General features: G+C 43.2%; 1 protein-coding gene across 2 annotated transcripts in view; it reads right to left on the bottom strand.

Moving 5' to 3' along the window:
- The window catches only part of FAM107B (family with sequence similarity 107 member B), a 62,704-nt gene extending 51,583 nt beyond the window's left edge, over positions 1-11,121 (bottom strand). The window contains exons 1-2 of one of the 2 annotated variants that reach the window (XM_067316984.1): positions 11,045-11,102; positions 8,969-9,087 (exon numbers count right to left, since the gene is read on the bottom strand). The gene's annotated coding sequence lies outside the window, so the exon portion shown is untranslated. Of the gene's footprint in view, positions 1-8,968; positions 9,088-11,044 lie in introns of both variants that reach the window. The other variant, XM_067316992.1, reaches the window with a different exon arrangement.
- Positions 11,122-27,469: the final 16,348 nt, after the last annotated feature.

The following is a 27,469-nucleotide window of genomic DNA, read 5'->3' as shown; positions in this document are numbered from 1 at the left end:
TTCAACGAATTATCTTATACTGGATAATGCAACAAGGCCTCACTCTGCTGCAAAGAAAAACCCAGCTTAATCCCAGGCCAGCTGCTCACTTGAGGACAAGTTCAGATCACTAGAAGATTTTCCCAGTTACTGTCTACTTCACTTTTTGCCCCCTTGCTTATTGTGTTCATGCCTAGAGTAGAACCAGGCACAAACCTATCCGCAGTCCAAGCACCATTATTTGACGCTGGAAAATATATACAAGCTTGTAGCAGATCACGGAGCTTCACCCTGCTTTGTGCCCTGCCTATCAAAAGCGACACGTGGAGTCCAGAATGGGGCTGGGAGGAGACAAGCATGGTGCCACCACGAGCAGCAGCTGCAAGGCAGATTTTTGCTCGCTTTTATTGAGTGCACACACATCTGTGCACCTTAGCTGGATTTCAGCCCAAGGCCTTTAACGTCTGACGTTAGGATTTAAGCTTCAAAACAGCTGGCTCTGGATAAAAAGTTTGATATTCTTAACAAAAAAAAAAAAAAATTACTCCAGGGAAGTGGGGAGAGGAATTGTGCAGTTAAATTAAAACCTCTCCATAAAAGAGGCTTATAAGATGCGTGCATCAAAAAAAAACAACTCAGGGTACAGACTGAATTGTTCGAGGGTTGAGAGGAAGACAGCAGAAAAATCTGATCATTTGAACCGACTACACTGGCCTTGAGCAGGAGGTTGATACTTCTGCCCCAGTGCCAAACTGATGTAAACTTCAAGCCCTAGATTCAGTCATAAATCCCAAGTAAAGATAAAGAAAGCACTTCTCTGACACACTCTTCTACTCCCCTTCCTTTAAGGGCTTCAAACTAATCCTATTTGCATCTAATCTGGACTTTAAATGTCCCAAACTTTAATAATTCCAGGTTTTAAAGTTCCATTCATCCACTTTTTATCAACAATTGTTTTACAGAGATATTTTTAAATTGCTTTAAAGAGCACCATGCATTCACTGTAGGACCTCTGGATTCTCTGGTGAGCACTATCACTTATTTACTTTAGGTTTTCCCTTAGTCAAGAGATGGTTAATCCACGTTCAGATGAAGCAGAAGCACCAGAGAGCACAAGACAGTTAAGGCAAAGGAATCTGATTCAAACAGCAGCCAGGACTGAAGATATTTCGCAGCCCAGGAAACTAAGAAAAAGTTGTTTTGCCTTTTAACCAAGTATGTTTAGAAACATGAAATGGTCATTAAGAAAGTCTGAAATTGCTTAAATTTATATAAAAGTGCCACTAAAAACTCCCTGTCTCTCCATTTTCATCAGTGATGCAAACTCACTGACTAAAAACACTAGGTACTGCAATGAAGTAAACACTTTCCAAATGCTTCTCCAGAAAAAGAAAAAAAAAATCCCAAACTCTGTTACAGGACCACAGTCTTCTCACAAAGGTCACAAATAGTCCTATGATTCATTCCAATTAAACATGAAAATACAGTGTACCATTGGAACTACCTTAGAACCCCAAGTCATTTGAAAACTAGCATTGGCACCATTCCAAAATATTTACATTTAAAAAAAACAAACCAGTAAGGGTCACGGCCCTTCAATGATCCAAAGAGCTTTTCAAAAGCATAAAGAGATGTTTATCATATGCTCAGTCCAATTCTAATGAAAATTAATATTTGACCAGAACAGAGGGAAAAATGCAATTTAATGAAGTATTCTTCATTTCCTATCCTAAACTGCTGTATCTGACATCCCATACAAAGATGTCAATCAGTTGTCTCTGAGTCAGCTATATTTCCACATTTAATGCAGCTGGTTTGGGTGACTCACACAAATAATCTGTCTGGAAGAGAAGTAAAAGAAATCTCTAGCATGATTTTGTTTTCAAGACAAAGTGGAATTTGCCTGGTGCTCCTTCTTTGAACTTCAATTATCGGCAAGTTTAATTTAAATTCCATTTGGGTTTTAGGATTTTTCTCAGCACCAATAAACTCCATAGATGCAAAGTAAGAGGCACAGAACTGGCAAGTAAGGAAGAGAGCATCGTCTAACCAGATCCTGTTTTTAGCAAGAAATAGCTCTTTAGGTTGCATACTTGCTTAAAGACCTTGATAGGAAGATGATTTCTATGTTGGGGTAACACGTTTATGTTTGAAATATACAGCTTTACATGTTTAGGTTATCTTTTCATTGTGCTCCCTTTTCAAATGTTTCAACCTGTTTGTTTTTATTGGTTCAAAGTCCTGAGTTCAAATTCTGTCCTCGCTACTAACCGGTTATAGCTGAAGGCACATCAATTCAGCCTTTGTTTCCCAATCAGTAAAATAAGGACAATAATAAACATTTATCTACTTCAAACAGACACTGGAAGAATTTGTTTGCCCTGTTAGTTTGTTTTTTAAATACACAATGGCTCTATAAGACTCTAAGCAGCAAGTACCTAGGTTAACTTCATTAACTGAAGTGATTATAATTTGGTAAATTGTTTGCTAAGCTTTCATATCCTTTCCTTTCTAAAGGATACCATGTCTTACAATACACCTCTGCGCCTCCCATTTGAGCAAACCATGATATTTTATGTTGGGTTTGTGGCATTTAACTATGGAGGTTAAAAAATTACACATTGATTACCAAGGCATTTAATCTTAAGAATCTGAATGGTCGTATTTTAGAGCACAGAACTCTTTCCAGTCCCCTTCCTGCAGGGAAATGCCCACCAGGAATGGCAGCAGAAGCTCCTCATTTCATTGCTTTTACAGTAATGAGTGATCTCTGACACACAATGTTTTGTTGACTAGTGCACGTAATCTGGTACTTTCTAAATCGAATCTTTGCTGGACTTCATGGCACTCTTTAAACATCTGCATTTAGAAAGTAAATTAAGCACATCTGTGGCTGTTTTAGCAGCCAACTAATCAACTTCCTATTAGAAAGAAAGGAAAATATCCTTAAAGTGCGACGCTGCAGATAGAGGTGAGTCTTAAGTCTTGTGAATCATCAAACTGATTAGGAAATCAACTGAGGCTTCTTCATCACTAGAGATAATGAAATGAATAAATGAACTGACCACTGTGACTCAAACTTCTTTTTTAATACTTTATTCTACTAGTCTTGGTGTTACCTGCAATAAAGAAATTAAAATCCAATAATAAAAAGGAAGGAAGGAGTTGGAAGAATCCCCTAGAACAGTCATTTAATGAAGCGCAGTTTATCAGTGCTTGTTATACCCCATTTGATGGGCTACTTATTAATTCAATTTCAGCCAATGTTTGGAAGGAAGAAGCTCCTCTGAAATCACACACTTCTCTACCTTAAAGCTTATTAGTAAATCCTTGCCTTTCGGGGCACAGAACAATTCCTTACAAATGCAGCCCTCCCCCTGTAGGCTACTAGATGATGGCAGTCAAAAGAATTAAACATTAAAGCAAAGCCTTCCCTTGATGCAGAGAAACACTGAAAAGTGACACAAACCAGCATTACTGACCAGACAGACTATCAATCTCTCACTGAGCACCTAAAACTGGCCCCCATTTTAGAAGAATCTTAAAAAATTTCACTATAAAAATGACACCAGTTACAGAGGTTTTCTAGTGAAAAGCACTGGTCTAGGGGGGGTTTTTAAGCCCAGTTTTCTTAGAAAATGAGACTTAGGGTATCTGCCTGTGCTCCTCCTCCCTGCAGTAAATTTTTAAGAGAAGCTAGCAAATGGATTACATTAATTAAAGGACCATGTCATCTTGGATCTGTATATCCTATTTGTTGCCTGGAAGCAGATAACAAGGTAGAGGAAATGTCTTTTTTAGTGCTTCTACAGAGAAAATGTAAATCTTAACTAGCTGGAATGTATATAGGCCCCTATAAGGCAGCTGAATGAGTAAAAACTTATCCTGTAAGGCATTAAATATGAGTGATAAGGTACCTTTATACATAAAACTACATCCACACTGGAGTTTCAGAAGAATCTGACTTTCCAACAAAGAGTTGCATTCAGTGCAAAACTGTAGATCTCAGATGCAGGAAACCTTTTTATTCTGGATTTGCAAAAACAGGCTGAACTAATGTCACAAAAAGTAAGATGCTTCACCTTTTTGCATCTCTAATGTCCATTCACTCACTGTCCCTTCCCTATTTAAACTGTAAATTCTTTGGGGCAGAGACTGTCTGTTTAGGAGTGGCTGGACAAGAGCGGTTCAGCAGGAAGGGTCCTCAGGCCACTGGAAAACAAAACAATAGCTGGCCAACTTATTTTCTAACTCGGGGTACTAACTTGGCATTACATCCTCAAGCAAAGAAATTTCTTTGATTCTGCTTACCAACTACACTGCAAAAAAACAAACAAAAAAGTCACTGAACATTCAGTAAATACCTGCTTTTATAAAGGGAACTTTGAAGGTATGTCACTTCTGGTGGATAGCACAGCCAGCTGATGCCTCCAGCCTTGCCCTCTTTTCACTCAGTTTCATCAGTCACTAACTAATGAGAAAGCAAGACAGGCACAAGAATTCAGCCTTGAGCTTCCCCTAAAAGAGAGCTCTGGTACAACAGCATCTCTAACTTCTGCTTCGCCGTGTAATACTCCTTTTAAAATAAATTGTCCACATCAGGCTGATTGACATGGATATTCAAGAACTACAGTCTTCATAACAAGTTTTAGGGCTGAATTTTTAGTTGCTGGAATTTCAGATAAATATTTTTGTTAATCTTTTCAATGGGATGCAGCATTAGCCCCAGAGATGCACACTTTCTATTTCTCAGAGAGATGAAATGTCTTTAATTCTAAAGCTAGTTTTTAGAAGTTATTTTCTAAAGAAGGAAAAATATGTTTGCATAAGAAGTTTATGACTTGTTTAGTCAGGAGAGCACAGGCAGAGGTAGCCACATGCACTCTTCCTTGAAGGGCGCTCAGCAGCTCAACTATAGCAGAAAATCTGAAGGACGTCAGCAGCAGCAATGCAGTGGGACACTCAGCAAGGCATCTTTTTCTTTGCAAGTGTCATCAGGGAAACTGAGGTAGAAGACATACTGAAACAGTATGTCAGCTGAAACAGCACAGGTGCTCAGCAACTCATCCTGCCAGTAAAAAGAAAATTCCTCTTGGCCCCAACTAAACTCCTTGTTCTCCAGAGGTACTGAACAATAAAGCTTCTCCCCTACAGTCGTACCAACATGCAAAGTGACACAAGAACATCCATTTTGATCCTCATCCTTAAGCGCTCTGTTCAGCAAGAGGTGCACTTCACCCATCTGACAGCACAAACTCCAACTCCTCTGAAATCTTTCCAGCTTGTTTGGAAGCATCCAGCATAGGCATTGGATTTATGCACACAAGAACAGTCTTGACCCACTTCTTGTCACATCATCTTGCATACCCAGAGCTGTTAACTCCGTTTTATTATTCGCACTAGAACAAAGGACTGTGTATATACGGGAGGTCTCATGAATGCCCATTCACTGTACATGCAAGGAGAGAAAAGAATCATTCTGTTATTTCCCATCATCATCCCCCTCTCACCAACCCACCGAAAGACCCACAAAATGCCATTGCTATAGAAATACCTTTGACTGGCAGTGGCTCGTTGGCTCCAGTTCAGAGCAGATGCCACTGGACTCTGCGAGTCAGCTAGCACCAGTTGGCACAAACACGGTGAACTGAATGTCCTTCTGAGACAGACAGGAGAACCCTTAATAATCAAATAAGCAAAAGTAACTTAATGCAGGTTTCCCTTTACACTATACCAAATAGTCTCAAGACTCAGTTTCCCCTCCATAAAGTATACTATACTGCAAAGCTGAGGGACCACTTCTACCAAAAAGTCAAATATGAGGACATCTTCTCCTTCAGAAGAATTTGTGGATTTTAGCTTTCTAACTTACAGGAAAGGCAACTTTAATTCTTGGGAAGAGGATAAAACTGAGACCGATCCCACCAAAACAAGCAGCAAGCTTGCTGGCCATAACATTAAACCTCTCCTTATAACAAGGATACATTTCATGCTTGATCATTCTAAGGATAGCTCTCTAGCGCAACTGGTACAGAGGGGCAGTAAATGTAACAGCCTAAAATATGCCAGAGGACAGAACAGAGGATTTCGGATTTCTTGTGCAAACAAGTGTATTGCCTGAAATCTCAGCATAAATGTAAAATAATGAAAGAAACACACCTCATCTGAATAGAAGGAATTTGTTCTTCTGTCCCTAACTGACTCCATTATTTCTCTCTTTGAAGAAGAGCATGTATTTACATAAAAGACAGTCTTCTGGCTTCATGTTGCCAGAGAAATTTAATAAATGTAAGTAAATCCAGGAGCTATTACACAGAATAAATAAGGCAAAGGGTATTGCATTTGTACTCCCTGCTCTCATCATAAAACTAGGATTCTTGTCCCATCTGTGCAAACTTGATTACCTGTGCAGCCTCGATTACCTCCAGGCTGAACAGTTCCATATTCAAATGCAAGTTGCACCAAGCCACTATGAACCCTGCCCTGCCAACTATAGAGTCAGACTAAAAAATTAGAGTAACTGCTGATTTGAAGTGTTATTTAAAAATATAATGGGGCCAGTGGACAGATGATTGCACACAAATGCCCCAAAGTCTTTGCGGCTAATTCATTTATAGATACTACTTGGAACCACTGCTCCCTTACCTGTGACTTTCCTGCCTTTCAAACTCCACAAAGCTTTATAGTGTAGTCCTAAATACAAGAAGTAAGCCGCCAGCTCGAAACATGTTTTGAAAGTAACACTTAAGATTACGACAGACTTTGCAATTGAAACAGTCAACTACCAACCTCAGTGTTGTAACTATGAATGTTACTTCAGACTTCAGTATTTTCAGCATCATGAAACACAGAGGTGGCAGGTACCCTCCAGTAAGTAAGTTTTCAGGTTACATGGAAAGAGGAAGAAATGGTTCTGCTTGACCACATCCTTCCTTTTCTCACAGATGTCAAGACTCCCTGTTCATATATTCCCCAGACGATTTCTGCCACAAGAGAACTACCACGCTTAACTCCCCACTGCTGTGCAACACACACGGCTCTTCACACCAACACACTGAAGTGGAACAGCAGCTGGGTGAAAACAGCAGCTACATAAGCAACTGTGCATGACAAAAGTAAACGTAGTTCCCCTACCTGTTTTAGAAAATATCTTTAAAAGGAAAAGAGCCTGGTCTCTCAGGGTGGGGATCTACAGTCACATCATCTGACCTAACCGGAGGGGGCGCAGCGAGGCAGTTCTGCTCTTGCCCCAACCCTGCTGGCTGTGCAAAGCCTTCGCTTCCCTTGTGCTGGCACCTGCCTACACGCAACTGTACAACAGGCCAGATGAAGGACCTCCCCAAAGATCCAGCCAGAGACCAATCTGGAAACACAGCACCAATCTATTTAAAGGCAGGGGTAGTAAGGCGAAGAAAAATGCACCCTATTCTTTTCTTCTCTCTCCTATGTATGCTGGTGTCTTTGTTTAAGCACTTTCCATTGCAAAAAACTTGTGTTTTTTTTTTATAGTCTTAACAAAGACTGACATAAAGCGTTTGTTGTTGATAGAAGAAATCGCCCACTAATTGCACGGAACCGGGTAACCAAACTGTTTTTCATACCCCGCTGTACAGTCAGTTTGGATCATGCCTTGCCTCTTCACTCCACGTGGCTTGTGCAGGGGAAAGTCCACTCCTTTCAGCACTAGCCAAGAGGTTGGGGGACATGAGTTCGAGTTCTTGCACCACTACACCTTTCCTGTGTAATCATGGACAAGTTCATTTAAAGTACTTTTTTGTGCCTCAATTTTCTCACCTTCAAAAGGAATGTGGCAGTGAGAAGACACAGCACCTTGACACTTCAGCATGATTTTGGAAGCATTAATGTAACAAACACACACAAGATGAGTCTGACGATTCACAACACAGGGAGAAAGGAAGTATCATTGAGAAATGTAGTTCTAGCCAAAGAGTTTTTCTTTCTATTACAAAAAGCTTTTCCTATCAAATTTACACCTTTATGTTCAGGGTAGAATGGGATCAGTTCCCCTTTCACAGCTGAACCTTCTGCTGGCTTATATTAAACTCCAACTTACATGTTCTTCAAGTAAAGAGAGAAAAGTTGCAGGCTCTTTGCAATTTCACGTTAAGTTGCAAACCATACTTCCACTGATACTCAAGCACATGTCAAGTCTGGCCAGACCAGAATAAACTTTAAACTAGTTACTGATTTTAAGAAGCATTAAGCACTTTTTTTTCCCTCAAAGTTAGATGGTGAGTGGATTTTGCTCATTGATGCTTTCTTTTCCCAAAAATGCCAGAACAGTATCAGCTGGGAATTGCATATGACATGTTCTTTTTGCATACTTATGAGATCAAAATAGGTTGATCCAAAGCTGTACAGTGTACAAATGTCAGAAACAAAAAGGGCTCAGTAAAGATTCTGTAAAGCTGAGCACTGAAACTTGCTCTGTTTAAAACTGCCACAGTGTCAGAAGAGCCTAAGGGCTGGCCACATGTATTTCATTTTGCTAACTGGATACAAAGATAACACAGTTCTATTCAGTAAGATCATTTTTGAAACTTTGATGGAGCCAAATAAGTTCTATTAAAGCCAATTAATAGTTAAACAATTTCACTCTTCCTCCCACAGCTTGTAAAAAAGAATGTTTGCTTTTATCTTTACCAGTTTTTCTTCTGCTCCACTTTTTTTTAGATGTTTCTTCCTTCTTCACTGACATGATGAAGGGGCACACTCCAAAACATTTCTGTTTCTCAACATCATGAGTGTGGCACTATGTAAAAATTCAGTGAATTTCTCCACGCCCACCCCGATCTACTCCATCTATCTCAAGACTGGCTGTTGCACTATGCGACTCTGTCAAACAACCTGCCACTTCAGCAAACGCACTGAGCGCGGTTACCACCCAAAAGAGCTTGTAAAGAGGTGTGAGCACGTGCGAGGAAGGAAAGACCTCAGAACTGCACCTGCCGCACAGTTCTTCACTTACCTACTGCTGGACTGTTACCGTGGAACAGTTCAATACAGCTAATCTCAAAACTTTAAATGGCCCAGGCGAGTTCAGAGAAACTTCTTCTTAACTTTGAAGAGAGAAAAAAGATGCCAAGACTGAAAAAGAAGCAAGATCGTAAATTAAGGGACATAAGAACTGAAACAGAGGAGAAAGTAAGTGGGGAGAGTATTTAGATGATCTGATCAGACGACTCTCCCACCGCTACCCCCTACTTTCAGGCCTATCAGCACAACGTTTTAATTAACAATACTAAAGTGCCGGAGATAAAATAGCAACGTTATTCTTAAATATTGTGGACTCTGAAATACACTAGCGACACTTCACCTGCCAAAGTCATCCCTGGCGAAACTCCACTGACATCAGGGGAACTACACCAAGCATGAAATCGGCCCATGGTTGCTTTAAGACAATAAAGGTTTTGTGTTAGAAGATACAGGACATTCACGGTTGTTTTTAATAAAGTCTAGCAAACAATTGTTTATTGTTACTGAGCAAATATCACTGACAGTAAGCAAGCAGCTATCACATTCGTAGTACATGCTGTCTGTCCATATATTGCTAGGAAAACAACCACCAATAAAGAAAGAGATTTTCAGTGTCCTGTTCCTATCAAGAGCAGATTAAAGACAGTTTAACTGCATCTCAAATCGCCTGCAAGATCCACAAGCAAATGGTCCCATTTTAACAATGTTCTTCCATGCTGCTACTTCTCTGCCAAGTCAATGAAAGTTCAATATCCCAGTTGGTGCTACGGGATTTGGTGCAAAAACGTATATCCCAGTGCAGAACAGCACTGCTGCCAGAAAGTTATTCAACAGTACTCCCACCACAAACTACACGCAGCAACCATATTATGCTCACTCAGAAGTACTTTTTCCTCATTTTGTTGCCTGTGTTTGCCTGCAAATTCTCAATGAAAACTGAAAGTTCGCACGTTCCTGTTGCACTCTCGAGTTTGCTACAAGCACGCGCCGAATTTACCCGATCAGACTCCGCGCTGACGCCAGCCAAGGCCGTGTACAGCATTCACACAGTACTGACATATGCCAGAGCTCATTCAGCTGCAATAAATAAGTAAGTGGAAGCAGCAAGCAAGTATTTAAGTTACACAGACCTTCTGCGTTGCAGCCCTAGCCCTAGCGAACACCCAGATTTTCCCAATCCACGCAGTTATACCGGCCAGCGCATAGGAAAATCTGGACGTTTGAACTCTCGGGGCCGTCTGGGGAAACTTTGACAGGATGGCGGTTGCGGGAGCGGACGCCTGGAGAGACAGGGCCGGTCCCCGGGCCTCGCACCACGGCCAGTTCCTACTTCTTCACTAAAGTCTCGTCAGGAAACATCCACCCTCCGCGCTCCTCCGCGCATCGGACGCTCGGCTGCGGCCGCCGCTCCGAATTCACGTTTCACGGGACGGAAAACACAGGGAATAATTCCGCGGTGCCAAAGTAACGCGTTTTCCCCTTTCACCTCCCGTTTCGCCCCGAGGCCGGGCCGCGGCGGGCACCGGGGAAAGGCCGCGACGGAGGCGCCGAGTCCCGCCCGCCCGCGCAGCGGAGACCCCCAAAACCGCCCCCGAACCGGGGAACAAAAGTTGCTGCGCGGACTGGCAAACAAAAACACCCCGCCGGCTCCGCCGCATTTGCGAGCCAAAAGCGGAGAGAGGGGGAAAAAAAGAAAGGAAGAAAAAAAACTTCCATTATCTGCAAAAAAAACCCCGTCCAGGCGCGGATTTAAGCGCCTGCCTGGCGGGAGCCGCCGAGCAGCCTCAGCCCCGGCCGCCGCGGGGTGCAGCCCGGCACGGCGCATCCTCGGTGCTTCCTCTCGCCGAGGGAAGGATCGGGGCTCCATTGTTGCGGTTTTCACCCTTTCCGCAAGGTAGAAACTGAAGGACCGGCCGCCAGCGCCCGGGTCCCCCCCCCCGCCCAGCGCCGAGGCCGCGGGGTGCAGCGGGGGGGTGCAGCGGGGGGGACCCCCCGGCGGGGAGCCCCCTCGCCCGCCGCCGTCCCCCCCGCTCCTTTGTGTGCCGGGAGACCCGCGCGCGGCACCTACCTCGCGGGGGACGAGGGCAGGCGGCGCCCCGAGGCGAGGCGAGGCGGGAAGCAGCGAGGGCAGCAGGGAGGGCGGCAGCTGCCCGCTCGCTCGCTCGCCGCGTGACTGACTGACTGACTTGTGGCGCGGCCCCGCCGCACGCGCCGCGCCGCGCCGGCCCCGGCTCCAGCTCCGGCTCCGGCTCCGCGAGGGAGCGGCGGGGCGGGGCGGGGGCGGGGCCGCCGCTGAGTCACCGCGCCGGCGGCCCGGCGCGGCCCGGCGCGGCGGTGCGCGACGGTGCGGAAAGCGGGGAGGAAGGGAGCCCCCCCCCCCCCCCAAACCCCCCCATGCCGGGGCGCCCGACCTCCTCCACCTGCAAAAGTGCCTCCTTCTTCTCTTTCTTCCTGTCAGAAATCTCACGCTTTCCCGTGTTTCTCTCTCTTTTCACCGCCCGCCCCCGTCGTGGCTCCCCGCTGTCCCCTGCGGGCGTCCCCACCGGCCACGAAACGCCCGCTGGGGGCCCCGCGCCGCAGCCGGGCCCGTCCGAGCGGGTTCGGCCCTCGGTCCGAAGTGGAGGCGCTGAGATGCCCCGAAACCTGTTTCGTAGCAAGGGAGCAACGACGGGGAAACGCGCGGCGGCTTTGGGAATGAGCCCCAAAAAGGCCTTTGGGGCATGAAATGTATGTTTATATGTTCCTGCACATACTTGGATTTAATCAGCTTCTTTTGTGTATTTATCCCCAGGATTATTCCGAGTTTCCTCGGAGCAGATGAGCTGTGTCACAGCGAAGTGACAGCGGCGTCTTTACGCATCTCCGGGATGGAAACACGCTGGACCCTTGGGCTTGGGGGGCTCAGCAGTGCGAGCATCCAGCATCGCTTCGCCTTGGGAGGTGGACCCGTCCCTCCAAAAACCCCAACCCCGAGGAGCCTCCGTGGGAGGCATGTTGGGTGCTCAGCAGGTGGTGCTATTTCCAGAGAATTACTGTTTTCTGTGGGGTGAGGCAGAAATCCTGGGCACTGGCATGTATTTAAGCCTGCCCAGGTCTTTCTGTGAGGCTGTGTTATCGCTAGGAAAAGGGGCAAGGACAAAATACCTGTGTGAAACCTAGCACATGGATGAAAGCCAAAGCGTGCGTGGCCACTCTCTGTTCTGGCTCAGTTTAAGTCAGTTGGGGATCACATTTACAGATGCCAAGCGCCAACAGATGCAATCAGAGCTATGCTGTGAACAAGCACAGTGCTATAAAATGCTACATGCGCCTCAAAAAGTAACTAGCAGCATCACAAGTTGGGCACCCACTTGCACGGTCAATGTGCGCAGTGGCAGCCTTGGTTACGGCCAGCCTCATTCCCCAGACGCACTTTCCTTCACAGGAGTGTTGCGAGATATATTTGTTCCTGTATGTGGAGCGCATGGATACTATGGAGAGAAAAACCTCATAAAAATTGATTATTTTTTATTAAATGCGGTAAAATGATGTGCCTAGATGAATGAGGAGTATAAATATTGAAGGGCTCCCTGGTCTGTGAGCAGCCCTCTGTCTGAAGCTTGCGGGGGGCCAACAGTGTATGGTCAGAGAATTGTGAACAGCGAACAAAGAAAAGGAGCTGCAAGGCCAGCTGGAACACTGGCTTTCCCTATCTTTTGCATTCTTGACCTTACTGACCTCTCCATATTGTTTCTGTACATAACCATTTGTCTTCTAAAGAGACTTTAGAACTAATCAAGTTTTTTATCTCCATTGCATTAGACGCTGCGCACGCAGTTGTCCCTGCTCTGAAATCTGACACTCTACATCAGTGTTTCCCAGCCCTTCCTGATCTTAGACAGCTTTTTTTTGCTGTGATATGTACTGTCTCCTCCAGCAGATACTGCATATCCACACCTTTAAATGGAATGTAACACTTTGCTGAAGCTACCTAAAATTTCTGGGTATCTTGCCATGGCTTGTCAAAGGAGCACAGGCATTTTTGATGGTGATAGCTGCTTTGTATCAGTGTTACGTTCAGTTACATGTGTAGTTATGTAGTATTGCTGACCATGCCAGGTGCAGATTTAACAAAGTCCCTCCCCACGCATACCATCAGCCTGTGCTGCATGAAATTACTGTAATGCCTTGCAACCCCCATGGTTGTATACGGAATTGAAAACTATTGCTGTACATATGTGAGAAAGACAGAGAGAGGCAGAAAGTTCAAAGCACTCACCAAGAACGCATTTGAGGATCAGTGATGGCTGAGATCAATCCTGGTGTCTGTCAGTGGTCAAATGATAGCTCTGAGTCAAACCTCTCACAAGCAGTTTAAGGGACGGGGCTGTGGCATTTGGTTGCCAGTGGGCCTGTGCTGGCACAAGAGCTGCTATGTGTCCCAAATCTCTGGGTGGGGAGGAAGTGAGTGAGTAAGGGTTGCTACCCATGGGTCCAGCCCAGCTCCATCCCACAGTGAGGAAAGGGGGCACTTGAGGATTGTACTGTCTCCCCTCCATGGACCACTCAAATTCCTGGAGTTCCCCTTACTTCTTTTAGGCACGTAGTATGTGCCTTATGGCTCCTGACCATATGAAAATTATCGTACGTGGTTCATGTCATAAGGAAATTTGGCCACCACTGCATTATACTCATGACAAGCCTTCTTCCGCCAGTGCTGTGGATGCTGAAATTCCAAAAAGCACTTGAGGAAGCCTCAAGGATCTTTCTAGATGAAAAGCACTGCATAAGATGTTATCATTTTATTTTCAATGAAAAGCAATATATTGGAATCCAAACTACGAATAAACTGGCTGCACTTTAGAACAGCTCTCAGACAGAATGATGTACTGGAGATACTTAACAAGATAAATCCTTTTTTTATTAACATTATAGCCAAAAGTATATAGTCATGCTATTGTCTAAGCATCATGGGATGTAAGTAGTTTGGCATTCTGATGTCTTATGAATCAGATCTTCATATTATCTATTTTAATTGCCTGTCGGCATTTATATTTCTTTTCAGTCAAACTTCAGAATTAAAAGCAAGATCATCCTTTAATTACTTGGGTTGTTGTCTTCGTGGGTGTAGGGATTGCATATTACTCTGTGTCTGGACCATATCCAGCCTTTGAGTGTTACCATAATATAACCTTAAATAATAACTTTTTTTGACAGAAACAAAGTGGAGTAGAGAGTCAGCTACTGCGGGATTCCCCTTGCTTAATTTTAGCTGTCTGAAAATAGATGTCTCGTCTAAGCAGGTCATGTAGGGTGGGGGGAGGTAGGTACCGTCAGAGGGAGATTCAGGCGTCCTACCTTAGGTGTCTGTATCAGAATTGGCTAAGTGCTTCTGCTGGTTATAAAAGGCAGTTTCTGACAAGCTTCAGCTAGATGCCTTCCTTAGAAATTCTTGAGCTATATGTAACTCCTTTTTCCAAACTGGCAAAATGCCTCCCCATTACCTGCTTGCCTTTGTAAACATGAGATGAGCACTGCCCAGATAGTATACCAGTATTGTTATTCCAGATAACATGGAGAAGCACTGACTTGCACCATATGGGAATGTGGTTTTTTTTGTTCAAATATACCAATTAAATTTTTTTTTTTTAATTTTTAATTTAATAAATGTAAATAACCAGAATGTAGGTTGCTCTAAAGATTTTTCCATACCATAATTCTGCAGAGACATCAGGTAAGTATCTGAAGAAACATCTGCTATCCACGTAGAGGTGTAAATAAATATAGGAGCTGAACAATACGACATTTGAGTTTGCAGGATTTTCTTTACACAAAGCCAGGGGCATGAAAGGGATTTCCTCTAAGTTTTGCTGTGTATTAATAATGAAGATCAGGATGCCACCTTTGCTTCCTCTTCTGAGCATACAGTGAAAGGAAATAGTTCTGGATCAAATCACAAAGAGCAGTAGAAAAAACAGAATACACTCCACACCGGCACTCCAAAGTTTAGTTACCCAGTGTGCTGCATCTTTATGGAAGAAGGAGACAGATAAATCCCATATGTTAATAGTTGGCCCCCTGTGGCTGACCTTTGGCTCAAATATTCCATATTGTGATTAATGTTGCACAGTTGGATCCAAAATATGCTCATTCCACAGGCTGCAGAAAAAAAGAGGGATTCTGTTTACCTTCCAACAGCAGAATTTCATTTGATTGCTCTTTTAGAGACTGATTTTATCCCTGCCTATAGATTGCCCTTTGAAAAACTGCTCTGTACTTCCTGAACTAGGACTCTTAAGATCCAGCTTCTCTTATTGCCTCTGCTACTGGCTGGTTGGGCAACCTGAAATATGTAATTTTGTCTCAGTTTCTGCTCCAGTAAAACAGGGAAAATAACTGACTTCCTTGCTGATGCAATTTGAAATCTGCAGATAGAAGACACTAAACAGGAGGTTCATCTCTAGAGAAAATTACAGATTGTCCTCTAGAATCTAGAGGTTTCACAGGATTAGGTCAGAAAATGATACCTGCATTTGGCTCATGGTTTTCTGGCCACCTTCTCCCCTTATCTTGCAACTCTGTACATAGACTGTGCTTGCCTTCTCATGGTATTATAGTAATTTTATATCATTCTAATACCATAAATTTTATTGGTAGGCCTGGCAGAGAGAAGCAGGCATTTGTACAAAGAAATCCAGATTTCTGAGCTGATCTGTCAGTTTGATCCTGAAGGCGCACAGCCTTTCTACGGACCTAATGTGCATCCCATATATTACAAATACACAGTGCATAACACTACATGGCACTTTTCTAGGGAAATCAGATCCTCAAACATGTGGTAGTAGGTGGGCTCAGAATTGTAATGTAAAACATACAACGGATTCAAACAACATGTCTCTGGCATTTGCTATAGAGTTGAAACCCTTGAGGTACAGTGATTAATAATAACAGAATTTCTCCATGAGTTCTCTAGAGTCAGGTCTGCCACTGAAAGCCTTATCCAAAGCTGATTTGCTAAATTGCCATTGCTAAAATTGCCACAGCCTTTAGATTTAGATTGAACACTCATTTCTGGTTTCCTCCTAGATGAGATGAAGCAACAAGCCCTGATGAAGGCTTGGAAGCTGCTCCTGCTCCCATGGAGATCGCAAGGAATTTTGCTTAGACTGGGCCTATAAAGACATGCCCAGCTGTCTTCCCAGGGATGACACAGAAAAATCTATAAATATACAGCTGTAATAGCTGGAGAGGCAGAAAAGCGTGAGACAAAGCCTTCGAGGAGGTCTGTCCCCACCTCCAGCCAGGACACATCTGGACTGCAACACAGGCTGGGCTATTTTGTTCATTTCCTTGCTGTTTTGTTTGCCAGACATGACAGGCTGTTAGCTGATTGTGCAGGGGGTGGCCTTACAACGGTTACAGCAATCTCCTGTCGTTTCCCACTATAGCAAATAATCAAGTGCTCTTTTCCCCATGAAAGGAAAGACAGACAAGATACCCTCCATGCTCTAAACCATAAAGTACATGCAAATTGCAAATGTCAGGCAGCTTTTTTTTTTGTCCGTCCTGTAGTAATGATTGCACTCCAATGACTTTCCATGGGCCACATAGACACTTGCAGAGAAACATGTGCACAGATGAAGACTTTACAGCATTTTCCATCACAGGATCGCAAAGTGCTTGTTAAACTCAACAACCCTAAGAAATCAATAGTGGCCCTTCTAACTATGCCATTTCCAGCATGTCTAGAATATATAAGCACCAGAATATACAAGCATGTATATTTTAGAGATGAGGAAACGGAAGATCTTCATTTTCAAAGAACTGTCGACTCCAGTTACAGGGAAGTTAATGGAAGCCTTAGAATCCACCAAATCTGAAAACAACAACAACAACAACAACAACAACAACATACCTGCTAGCATTTGGTATTTAAAAAGCAGAGAGTTTGACCTCTTAAGTGTTGAGTTTGCTATATATCCCTATGGAGGATTTCCTATGCAGAAATCCACGAGCATGGATCGTTGCTGTACACAGCAGTGAGCCTGGTGCAAGCTCAACATCCCGGAGTTTGCAGTAAGCTCTGCAGAATCAATGGGGGCATTCGAGTTGTGAGAGTGTCTGGCTCCCTTTGCGTGCACAGATCAACTCACCTTATGATACTGCAACAGTAGTTGTGCTGCTGAGCACCCACAAATCCTTAACATCAGCCAAGATGTTTTGTTTTTCCATAAAGTTCTAGAAATGCAGAAAAAGCCCCAGGATGGCAGATGACTTAGAGAAGTGATAGAGATGCCCGAGTCAACACACTGGTAGCAATGCTGGGAGTAAGATTCAGAGCTGCTGGTTCTCATTGTCTAAGTAACAGGTACATTGCACACTTGAGTTTGTCTCACGACAGAATTGATTCCGGTGACTGTCATCTGTGTGCAACAACTCTGGCTAGCTCAGAAATGTCTTAAGCTGTTGAACTGCAAACTTCTGCCTGCATGATATCTAGCCCTGCATGCCACTAGGACTTCTGGGGGCATTCTTCCTGGGGAAATTGTGCTAAAATAAGTTCAAAGTCTCTCTGATTCTTTCTTAGTGAGTCATTAATCATGGGAGAACTTGACTTGTTCTTCTAGACACATGAGAAAATATGTGGGAAGAAACTGAAGAGACAAAGTAAAGTTAGCATCCCAAGGGAAAGCAGAAACCTTGGCCGTAACCCATACTTCTAGCTGTGCCTTCAAAATCAGACAACAGTGTCTTGTCTACAATCAAGGAGACTATGGGAAACACCATATCAGAGCCTTCAACAGTGGGTAGTGAAGATACCATGTGACCACAATAGACTCCCAATGTCAGACAAGTCTCCAATCGCCAATTCTAATACAAATCATAAGAAAAAGTAATGACACAAACATGAATGATTAACAAAAACAGGTTTTCAACATTTTTCCTGATTTCCCACTGATATAAGTTATTATTCTGTCCCTAATTCTTCATTTTTGTTTTCCACCCCCTGTGGTTTAGTAACCAGCTGGCATTCCTTAGAAAGAAATCAGCAGGTTGATTGAGGCTGTGGCTACCCTGAAGTCCTCTGAGGCTTTCTTATTGACTGACCATATCTTAGATAAGGTTGCCAGTAAATTATAGCTCTGCTTAAGAGCATCTGCCTCAGGGCTGCTCTCCCCTCATTATAAAACCTGATCTAATCCTGCATGTCTCTTCAATTATTGGAGACTACAATACAAGAAGTGGCTTCCCTAGTGAACCTGAAATGAGATAAACTATTCCAAGTAGGATAAACATGAATGCTCAAGAGTGTGGCTAAGCATCTCCAGACCAGTCTCCTTCTGATATCCATGTGGTTTCCAATTGAATAACATATCACCACTCCTATTAATATTGACTGTTATTTCACCACAAAAATGAGTTAAAAAATTGATGTCCGTACACCTGTCAATAGAAAACTTGTAAGTATTTTTGTCTGCAAGAATCATGTGTGTGACAATTCAGGTGACCACCTTAGAAAATGTACTGTATAAATCACTTGCTTTAGGCTCTCCGATCTGCAATAGAAAGCCTTGGGAGATGTCTTATCTCCAGACAAATACTCCATACAAATACCAGACAAATACTCCATACAAAATACATGAAAAATACTTTGCTTGTTTTTGATTGTAAGAGCAATGAATGTCAGAAAGCAAATGGAAAAGGAACAAGCTTATTTTGACATTTTTGCACCTTGGACAGATAATTTACATCTTGGGTTAGAGGGTGAACTGGATACATCGGTGCTGATGGGGATGAGTTAGCCCAGTTTACAGCTCCGTGAAGTAAACAGATCCAGTCCAGAGCTGAAAGAGAGGACTGTGCAACCGCAAAGCTGCAAAACATCTCACACCCTACTGCCTGAGTGAGTAAAAGGCCTGTTAGCCCTCCTGTTGGATCCGTACCTGCTGCAAGGTCTAACAGTTGCCTTCCCCGCACATAATAACACAAATGTACAACTTCCCAGGGTCCTGCCTGAACTGTAGCTTTCCTTGAACCTCACCTTTTGTGAGCAGCCTTTCATTGGAGAGAGTGTTAAGCTGCTTGTTGCTTTAATACAAATGTAACCACTATGTTTCAGCACTAGTAGATAGCTTATTTTTATTTACAGCTTTGTATTCCCATCTGGATAAATAAAAAGAAACAGAAGGATTTATTTCATTCAGGGGGCAAATTTGCCTCTGGCAAACAAATTAATGGAGCCTGTGAACCCAAGCCAAGAGTTATATGACAGTTTGACTGAATGTAACTCTAAGGAATTATTCTAATTGTGCTTTAAAAACCCAGATTACGTTTATTCCACAGCATTTCTTTCTGTCTAAGAGGATCTTATTGTTCACCCAGCTCCAAATATGGAGTGAAGTTTGCCCTCTCTGATGGAAAAAGAACAAGCTGTCTTGTCACTGCTAACATCCGTGTGTGCTATTCATTAGATCATTAACTTGTACTAAGGAGGGCAAGACAGCTCGGGATGTCAGGAGAAGCACTCGTGTGAGGACACGGTGGGACTACACAGGATCATTCTTCCTCAGTCCTGGCCTACATTACCAGTCCAAGGAAGTGCTGTCTGTCCTGACAGACAGGCCTCAGAGGATCTTAGGAAGGATCCTAGGAAGCTATCCCATAAGCATGAGTGCATGCTGCCACCTTTACAGAAAATGGGAAAGGGAGCAATCCACTGATCCTTCAGGTGCAGTCCTATGGCTTCTTTCTGAAAGGAAGTAAGCCCTACCTTCTTCCCCCCGTTCCCGCATCCCCCACCATCTTTCCTAGTGAAGCAGTATCAGATGTTGAGATCTTTACAAGGGACTCCTCTTGGAGACCTCTTTTCTTGCACTTCCTTCTGATAGGTCATGTATGAGGATACAAAAAGCCCATAAGATTCCTGTAGTCTGCCCTGTTCGGATTACAAATCTGGCTAGAGCCATCTCCAGTGGTGAACAAAAGCAGATGCCCAGGGAAGAGAATAAGAAAAGGGTAAAGACATCTGATACCCCGGTACTCTCACAGCCTTTTGCCACTTGCATCTTCCTGAGCTGGATATAGATTTCTATGAATTTGGTAACTCCGATCAGACAAGACAGATCTCTTTCCCATGAACTTGTCCAATCTCCCTTTAAATTCATGTAAGCTTTTGCAATATCTTTTGGCAAGAAATTCCAAAGTTCAATAGTCTTCTCACAGGAGAGGATACTCTGCTACCAATGGTAAGAAATGCGTTGTGTAAATATTAATCACTAGCACTTAGTACAATCTTCCCCAGAGGAAACACGATCCTACAGTCAGTAAAGGCAAACTTCTTCAGGCTTCTCTGGTGCAGGATCTAAGCAATACGGTCTAACCCATGTCCCCTAAAATCAACAAGAGAGTCTCTCTTGATTTTAGTTAGGCCCACAATTCCTACCTGCCAGAAAAGTGATTCCAAATACTTACAGTCTCTTTCAAAATTAAAACTCAGTCAAAGTGAGGTTTAACCTCCTCTCAGTAGCCAGTGCCCTTAAACACAGCTCTGGGTTTGCAATGCTCCTCTGGTTTCTAGACAAATCTGTCACAAAGTTGATTTCATTTCAAAAAAGCTACAGAGTGTTTCTTACAGAAACGTGAAAGGATGAATGCTAATGAATGGTGAGTTGGGCTGCCATGCTAGAAAAAATTATAGAAACAGATAGCTCCAATAAAAAGCTCTGTTCTCATTTACATGGCTACAGCCCTCATCTAGCTATATTGTGGTCCTTTTTATCAAAGGATCTAAATCCGGATGATCTTCTTATAGTTCCCTCAAATTTATACCAGTTGTATTCTGGTTTTGATCAGCTATTTTCTATTGAGCTATTAACTAACGCAGCACTAGCCTGTAAATACAGTAGACTTTAATGAAGAGGACTCTGTTATTTATGTATTATTTGTAGACAACTTCAGTCTTTCCCTGAACTAGACATGTCACTATGACCCATATAGTCAATATGTGTTGCATTTGCATTCTTTTATAATGCAAGTCAGTTGTGGAGTTACACACAAACAGATCTCAGGGGGCCCTGGCCTCCCAGCTGTATTAAATAAATCCCCATAAGCACAAAAGAGGAAGAAAGGGAAACAAAAAGCTTCCTGCTAGCTTTTCCTGGAAGCATAGAAATGAAATAATTCACTTCTGAAGTGTCCTATGGAAATAAAGTGCAGTTAGAAAACATCAGAAAAGGACCCTTACAGAAATACGGTCCTGGAACTGCAACAGTAAACATCTTGCCTTTAGAGAGGAATGCAGTTTTCCCAGTACATTCGATCACCATCATGGCCCTGCAGAAAACACTTGGTCCTTAATCTTTACTCAGACTAAATGTCATTGTATTGAGAAAATCACAAGGGGAAAGTGCACCACTTTGATGGGCATAGTTACCATGCTGGGTTTTTTTTACCAGTTGTTTATATAAACTCCTCTGCCCTGTTTTACAGAGTTGCAAATATATGTCTTTATTAATACACATATGCTTCTCAAGCTGATTCTGGTCTGATAAAAGGAGCTGTTTAGGCAGAATTTTTGGTTTCCTGGCAAAATATTTAAATGGAAACTTGAAAACAATTTTGTTTCAGTTAAAATGAAACATTTCTCAGGGTTTGTCCATTTATTAACCAAAAAAACACACGCCTTCCTAAAACCTTTAACAAATATAGATATTATCTACAAATGTTTCCATTTAGTCTAAAAAGCCATTTCTGGAAAAAAACTTTTTTTGGCAATACCAATATTCTTCTACAAAAGCTGATGTTAGACCTATAATGATCCTGGGCAGACCTTGTAACACGGGTCATTCTCACCTCGTTTTTCCTTATGGGTAGCTTATGGGACCCTCCCATGCATTAAGCCCTGGACAAGTGGCATATGAGTTGCCTTTAAAACCAACTCCTCCCCTGTGAGCATCTCATTGTCTGTATCCCCTGGACTTAATGGGCAATGGAGGGATTTTTCATTCATCTCCTGTGACCAGCTTGCCACAGTGTTTTACCATATGTCCCTTCACACAAGAGACTGAATAGAAAATCATTGATTTTTGCTTGTGTATGTGTTACAGATCTTGGGGAGGCGAGGGAAGCTCCGTAGCATTTACTCATGGTGCACTGGTTTTGTCCACTAATTTCATAATTCTGGTCTTACAGCATCCAGAGCGAAGACACATTTTTGTTAGTAATAAAGTGGATGGGAAAAGGCTGGCAAAAGTTTGGCCCAAAGCATATTTCATTTCCCTGACCATAATATCAAGGGATCAGAGAGGACAAACGGAGTTTACAGTGTGTCACCAGCCCTCCTAGGACATGCCATGTCTTGCACACGAATGTGATTTTACCAGTCCAAGCAGCGTATCTGAAACCCTGTTTGCATAGGACATACTGTGCTGGATGAGCTTTGTTTTACAAAATCCAAAGTGGGAACTTTGAGGGATGAGGGGTCTAATCAAAACTCCCTGACTGGGAAGAGTTAGATAAATGGTTCTGGTTTCAGTCCATCTCCCACATTAATCCTATTATTCAGTGACTGCTTAGAGCCATCTCATGCTCATTTAAACTAAATACATAACCCAATTATAACAATCCTGAGCTATTTAGAACTACAGAAGCAGACTAAATTTCAGTGCTTCTGCATTTTAGATCATTCAGACCTCCAGAGCATGAATATCTATCTATATTGTCACTTTATTTCATTTAATCTCAACAATCATTAAGAAATTGCTTACATGGGTTAGGAGGTTGGCATATTTTTGTATATGATGCAATAGTTTCAGCCAATTTCCTTAATAAACCAGCATCTAAAGGAATTACTGGATATATAAATCCCCTGGTATGGTTCTATGTCTGACTACAGGATACAGGACTTAGGTCTGCAAATCCACTTGGGTCCCTGGGATCATGGGAATGTGCTGAAGTGATGGCAAAAAAAGGACTGAGGAAAAGGGTGGAGTTGAAAGTGTTCAGTCCATCAGCACAGCAGCTTACCTAGCAGAGCTGGAGCATTACCAAAGGCCTCATGGCTCTCTCTTTTGCTATAGGAAATAATCTGCTAACTAGCAAATTCACAGTGGAAGAAAACAAAGAGAAGGGGTTAGTTAGACAAAAGAGTGAAATGCTTTTCTCGTCAAGTGTTCTTAAACCCAGCTGCAAGCTGATCTGTTTGCTAGGGATGGTAAACTATGTATTTCCATGGGATTCTTACAAGGTTGTGATTAAAAGCAAGGAACACTCACAAAATTAAAATGAACTGAGAAATTAACTAAAACAAGGGCAGGAAACTCACGGTGAACATAAAGCTGAGCAGATAACTTCAAGCATATAATTTCTTTTGTGCCATTCAATTTCATAAACTGTCCATGAACAGATTGCAAAATTAAAACAGTGATAAACAATAAAATGCTTGCTCATTACTAGAAGAATTATTTGCATTTTTCCTAGAGATAATTCTTGGTCTTCAAATTGTCTCAACCAGGATTGTGTGGCGGTCATAATTTGTACAGTGTAACTTGGTCACACAGGTCAGATGGCTCTGCAGGACTTAAAAACAGCCCAGTTTGTTTCAGTGGTGAACTGAAAGCTTTTGCGTATCAAAAACACTGGAGGACATAGTGGAATTGGAGAAGGTACAGAGAAGGGCAAATGAAGTCAAGCAGATGGAGCAGCTGCCTTGCAAGGAGAGACCTAAAAGGCTGGGACTCTTCAATTTGGAGAAATAGCAGCTGAGAAGGTATATGAGTGAGGTTGGACAGCTCACAGAGGAAATGGGTAAGATGCAAGGGGCTAGGATATTCACCAATCCCTCAGTCCTAGAGCTAGAACAGCACTCAGTGAAACTAGCAGAAGATGGGTTCAAAACAAAAGAAACCACCTCTTTACACAGCAGGCAGTGAAATTCTGAAAGTTGTTGCCACAGAAGGTTACAAAAGCAGACGGTCTCAGCAAGTTTGAAAGGAGATAGAATAATTCACAGACAACAGGTCCAAAATGAGATAGTAAGGAGAAGAGGCAGGGAGTTCTCCTCTAAAATCCCAAAACAGTAGCTGTGGATGCTGGAGAGTGAGAGGGAAATGGATTGCAGAAAGTGTTCATGCTCATGTGCTCTCTCTAGCTAGTATCTCCTATTGTGCCTATTGGATTCCCATTTTAGAACCTGAAGAAGGTGGAGGAGGAAGACCTGTGACTGGACTATTGATCTGAGCAGGAGCGCATTTCTCATGTCCTTAAGCGGTTTGGAGTGGGGCACAATTCATGCAAGTTATCTAACCCAAAAGCAAAATAAGTCCTTTTATATAAACTCGCACAGGTGTGGAAGAACATGCGATGATACAATCATAGATTTCTCCACCTTGGATTTAGTCTGTACACTTCAGGTCAAACTCCACATCCCTGTTCACATGGGACTAGTACATGTATTCTTTGCTAGTCATGCAGGAGCTGGGCTTCCCAAAATTGGAAAAGTCATGAGTCAAAAGGAGTGGAAATTTTAGTAGAACAAAAGAAACCTAAAGAGACAGTAAATCTGACTTAATTGCTCTAGGCACAAAGGCTCAGCTGTAGGAAGTTCTTGTGACCTCTCTGGTCACTAGCAAACATCAACAACAATGAGTTCATTAATCAGCTTGCGCCACCCACCACACCATGTTTTTATCTTGTCAGCCTGCTTTCCTCTTTCTGCCCACTTTCCTGCTTTCCTGACATGCCTTTAGATTCCCCATGGTACTTACGAAGCTGCTTCTCTTTCCCACCCACATCTCTTTTCATTCCACTGTGCCCTTTTACACTCTGAATGCGCATTTGACCCTAGCAGACATAGGTCCCTGCCCTGCGACAAGGCCTTTGGCTTCTCCAACCACGGTCTTGTCCCGGTTGCAGTTCTGCTCTGATGAACTCCGCTGGGAGCATGCACAGCGGGAGAACACGAGGGCTAAACCCGGCCGTGCAGCTGTGACGCGATGTGCCAGAATAAACGTTAGCATTGCAGGAGAGGCTGATGATGGGGACCGGCCAGGAGGGCTTCATGCTTCAGTTTGAGCAGAGCCAGTGTTTCACAGTTCAGATCAAAATGGCCAGCTGTTGCGCAGACTGACACCTCATGAAAAATTAACTGGGTGTAAATCAAAGTAGAATCACTTTCTGCCAAACCACTGAGATCCTGAATTTCAGTGGTGCTTCATATTAATTTTCTTCTTCTTCTTCTTCTTTTTTTTTTTTTTTTTTGCACCTGAAAATTATTGTGGGCATTATTTTGTGTCACCAGTTATACAAGTCAGCAAGCTTAACAAAACTTCAGGCATTGCTTCATTTGTGCCCAGTTGTGGACAGCAAAGGACACCTGCAATTATGTATACATGGGTCAAATTATAAGGATAACGCTTAGAGAAGATTGGGATTTTTCCAGTGAGCTGGCTTTTTGTTGGGGGGTGGGGGGAAGCCTGATCTACCTGAGCTGAGATTTTTTGTGGGAGTGTTCACACCAGTTTCAACAAAGAAAGATTTCTGAGAAAAAACACACAACATCATAGTCAGCTTTTCCCACCTCAGAATGGCAAGAATTCGGAGTTTAGAGCATTTACTTACGATGTGGGAGCCAATGTCATATCTTGCTTTGCGTAATTCAGAACACATAACTGATTCTGATTTTCAGTGTCTTTGGTTGAAATTGTCTCACCTGAAATATTCACTCAACTGAAGGAAGTCCGGCTGACTCTGCCTCAGTAGTCACAGGACTTATTAAGTCTATAAAAGACTGAGGGTCACCTCTGGATCTTGATTTAGACAGGGCAAAGTCCTGAACAGTGCATGTCCAAGGCTTTCTGGCCAACCATAAATGAGGTTGAGGTTCCAGGCGATCGTCTCCCTCTGGGTATTTGCTTTGGAGGGGTTCACCCTGAGCAGAGAGGCTCCCAATAGTCTTTACAGCTTGTGCAGGTACCTAGAGAAACTGTCCTCAGGCAAAGCCCACAGGCCTGGCTTCAGAACAAACCCTTCAGGCTGAAAGTGAAACTTTTAAAACTCTGCACCTATTACGCATCACTCCCTACATCCCACCTGCTTGAGAAAAAAGGAAAAGAAAGCTTTGCTAGTGTTGTTTCTTTAAAGGGGTGGTAATAAATGTATATAACCTTGAAATTCATGCAGGCTTAGTCTGGGCAGGCCCAGATATACAGGCAGTAGGGCTGTGGTCCATATCTGCCTAATTTCTTTCAGTAGAAGGATACATGCATGCATTTTTTATCATGTGAGAAAACAGTGCCTATCTTTTACAATCCATTTCCCTCTTCCTAGAAGACTGTAATTATATAACATGTGAAGAAACCAAGCTGGCCTGGGCTCTGACAGATGACCTCTGACCAGCTATAGTTGCAGGAAATCTGGTGACCAAGACCTATAAAGAGATGTCTGCCCCTCTGCTCTGTGCTCCTTCTTCCCCTGTGCCCCTGCTCCCACCCTGCCGCACAACTGAGGTGTGGAGACGAGGACAAGGCAGGGTGTGAAGGATGTTTCTTACACGGTTTTGCTCACGCAGGTCCCTCATCATGGATGTCTGATCTTAGATTCAAGAGTGCTACTCGGTGGCCAAGATTGGATATCAGAGCACTCTCCCCCACTGTGAAAGCGGAGACTAGGCCTGGCCCATTTGCAAATACCATGATGAGCTTTGGTGAAAAGGGTGAGAAGTGCAGAAGGACTTTTTTTTTGTGGTAAGAGCCGCTTTCATCTAAAGAACTAATCTGAACAGGCTGAATCTAAATCAGGACACTACTTAGTGTAGTGCTCCTCAGAGCTGCTTCTCTCAGTGAAATATGGCATTTCTCTGCCAGCCTTGTTGGAAAAAGAACAGCACTAAATCAGATCTCCATCACACCCTGCTTTATTAGAACATAATGAGGCAAAATCGCAGGCTTTGCTGGCATTGCTCAGCTCTTCAACGCAGTGGCTGTCCTCAAAGCTAGCAAAGTAAAGGAGCTACCAGCCCCTCCTCCAGCCTGTGGCACTGGCTTGGGGTCAGTGCAGAAGACCCACTAACACTTTTCCAAGGAGTCTGTCATCATGATACAGCATCTGGCCTTAAAAAAGGCCTCTTTTCACCCTGAGAATCAACCTTCCGCTTTTCTCCCTAAGCGGCTTTGTTCCCTGGGGTTGTTTGGGTGATACCCAGATGTGCCTCAGCAGTGCCAGGGAGCCTACTAGCTGGCAGGGGCACAGCTGTGCCAGGGAGCGTGCTAACGCTTAAACAGCGTAGGCAATCCGGAGACGGTGCTTGGTTTTAGCCCTGGTCCTCTTTAGCTGATTAGACTGGATGTAGCACAGATACCTTCCAGCAAAGACAGCTAAGACTGGCTGATGGGTTTGGTCTAGATACACTAACAAATAGAGGAGCACACTGTGCATTTCTACAGCTCGTATTTTGCAAGAGGTCAAAGTAGGAAAGTGATGGTTATTTTTAGATTCAAGCAATTCATTTATCCAAAGC

This window comes from Apteryx mantelli, chromosome 1, assembly GCF_036417845.1.
Source record: "Apteryx mantelli isolate bAptMan1 chromosome 1, bAptMan1.hap1, whole genome shotgun sequence".
NCBI classification, from domain to species: Eukaryota; Metazoa; Chordata; class Aves; order Apterygiformes; family Apterygidae; genus Apteryx; species Apteryx mantelli.
This window is presented reverse-complemented; position numbering and strand designations above follow the sequence as displayed.